Source organism: Tasmannia lanceolata, unplaced genomic scaffold, assembly GCF_043159265.1.
Source record: "Tasmannia lanceolata isolate RefF3 unplaced genomic scaffold, GAP_Taslan_0.1 ptg001178l, whole genome shotgun sequence".
NCBI classification, from domain to species: domain Eukaryota; kingdom Viridiplantae; phylum Streptophyta; class Magnoliopsida; order Canellales; family Winteraceae; genus Tasmannia; species Tasmannia lanceolata.
The window spans coordinates 1-2,500 of NW_027519838.1; the positions used below are offsets into that span (position 1 = coordinate 1).

The 2,500-nt window shown below is 34.9% G+C and overlaps 1 non-coding gene across 1 annotated transcript; it reads left to right on the plus strand.

Annotated features, from left to right (window-relative positions):
• The first annotated feature begins 1,469 nt into the window (after positions 1-1,469).
• TRNAC-GCA (transfer RNA cysteine (anticodon GCA)) lies at positions 1,470-1,540 on the plus strand. The gene has a single exon. It is a non-coding gene; the product is annotated as a tRNA-Cys (tRNA).
• The last annotated feature ends 960 nt before the right edge of the window (positions 1,541-2,500 follow it).

A 2,500-nucleotide genomic window follows, 5' to 3' on the forward strand; every position in this document is an offset into this window, starting at 1 on the left:
AGGAATTCATTAGAGGAATATTTCCAATAAATATGGTTTGTTCTTGCATATCTCTACCAGTTTTCCAAATTAATCCTGCGGGTACATATAATTCAGAAGAATATGTGAGTGATTCATACACAGCATCTCTTTCTTTTATCAAGGGTTCGACCAATCGATATGTGTCTACAAATAATTGAAATTCAATTTCTTGATCTGTATCTTCAATTTTTGGAAACTTATGAAGTTCTTCCGTCAAGCCCTGATCAATGAACCTAAAAAATCCCTCAAATTGTATCTGACTAAATCCAGGTATTGTAAACATTCCCTCATTTCCATCCCGGAGCATCTTAAGTTTACCATTTATCGAAAAAATACCATTATTGGCTCACTCTTCATCGAACCATATCAAACCAGATAGATCAATCTAGCAATGATGGAATTTATATTCTGTTTACTGAATCACATGAAATTTGATCCAACTCCATATACGTATGAAATACGTATGAACGAAGGAATAAAGAGAATTTCTACTCAAATTTGAATTTTCGACAGATACAAATGGAAATGAATTGATAAAAAATTCCTGTAAACGAAATTCTGACACTTCAACTTATAGAGTTTTAAAATTGATCCAATTTATACCTATTATTATGATATTACGATCAGATTGGGTACTAGAAGTAGATTCTGGATTTAATCCGTTCTCTATGAATGATATAAAGACAGAATAATCAGGAATAGAGTTTCCTTTGATTTTAGCACTTCACTTATTTGATTGATTCATTTTTTAAAAAATGATTCGCAGAGAGGAGAGAGATTTCTACCCATTTGTTAATAAAATGAGTAGAATATGATTCGCTTGAAGTACGTAAGAGGGGTGAGTTATACTTATTAAGTACATGCAGATATAGGCATCTAGCTATCCGCATATCCCATTATCCCAGTTCCACTTGGGGCAACATGGGTCGTGCTATAGCATAATTTCTATTTTAGATTCAATATATTCAATGAAAGGTTGAATCACGATGATTCTCTATAGGAATATAAGATACCTGACTAGGTAAGGTATCCCTGTAACAATTTTTACCCCGGGGTTTACATATACACATAATTGTTGTTATAATTGCATAATTGAAATTGAAAAGGATTCATTATTGAAAAGAGTTGATAATTGATACTGATTAGCATTAGTCGTGTATCAATTTTATTTTCTTATGCCATTCCATTAAGGAAACAAGATTGGAGATCCAAACTCAAGAACCGTTCATGAATTCACAATAGTTAATGGTTCCAATTGGCCCTGAATTTTTGATTTTGTGACTGGAAATCTATTTTTTCTCTTTCATTTCAATTTTCAATATAAAAGAGAAGGGAAATTTTTAGGTGTTGTGTGTTTTGAAATACTATAGAATCAACCGAAGAGAACAACTGGATCCAATAAAAAAAAAAAAAGAATATTTTGATCTATATCTATTTTGTATCGTTTTGGCGGCATGGCCGAGCGGTAAGGCGGGGGACTGCAAATCCTTTCTCCCCAGTTCAAATCCGGGTGTCGCCTGATCAACAAAAGACTCGGAATCCCTTATCCTGCTAATAGAACTCGAAAAATTCTTGCCCAGCGGAAGCAGAGGCAAAGGGCTAGGACTGTCGATACTAGATTTTCAGAATCCCGGGGTTCTATAAAAAACTTTTGATTCGTTCTTAAAAAATTAGGGTGTGGTCCAAACCGGTACCAATATGAATAAAGAAACCCTCGCTTATTACTGATTACTGATAGGTTCGGGTCATTGATTTGATTTATCAATAGAATCAAATCAATAGTCAAATTCAATTGTGAGATTCATAACTACAAAAGTCAGGGATCAAAATCCGGGTATCCAAAGGAAGGCTCCTAAAGGACTGTAAATCCTTGTTCCTAGGATCCAAGGAGGGATGATAGGAAGGACTATCAATACTTCCTACACTAGTGTCTACTGACTGAATCTTGAATTAGATTGGGCAGGCTCATGGAGAATCAAAGTAGGGGTTGGGGAAAGGACTGAAGATACTTTGTATCCAGACTCACGAGAGTCTCTGAGTGCTCAGGCATTCAATCAATATTGGATTGGGTGGGTGATTGGCTTTTCTCTTATAGATCTTAATATTTTAAAAAAGAAAAGTTGAACTTTTTGGTAACCCCGCCAAGAATGTATGTAATGGGGTGTCTCCGATTCTTTCACAGAAAGAGAGACAGTAAGGCTTAGACGGGAGATAGAGGTATGTGATAGATAGTTATCGATCTTGATGGTATATTTTTCTGTCTTTTGAGACTTTCAAGGGGGTAACTGTGTATCTTGCTTGTGCTTAATGCTTCCCAATTCTACCAGAAATCATATAGGAACTTGTTACAAGCGTATTCATTGGAATTGGATTGGTTCATCAATAGCGTTAGATCAGAATCCAATTTTGACTCTGCACCATTGATTTCACTATTATTAGTGATCAATAATGGAATAATTCCTTCATGTTCATAGAGATA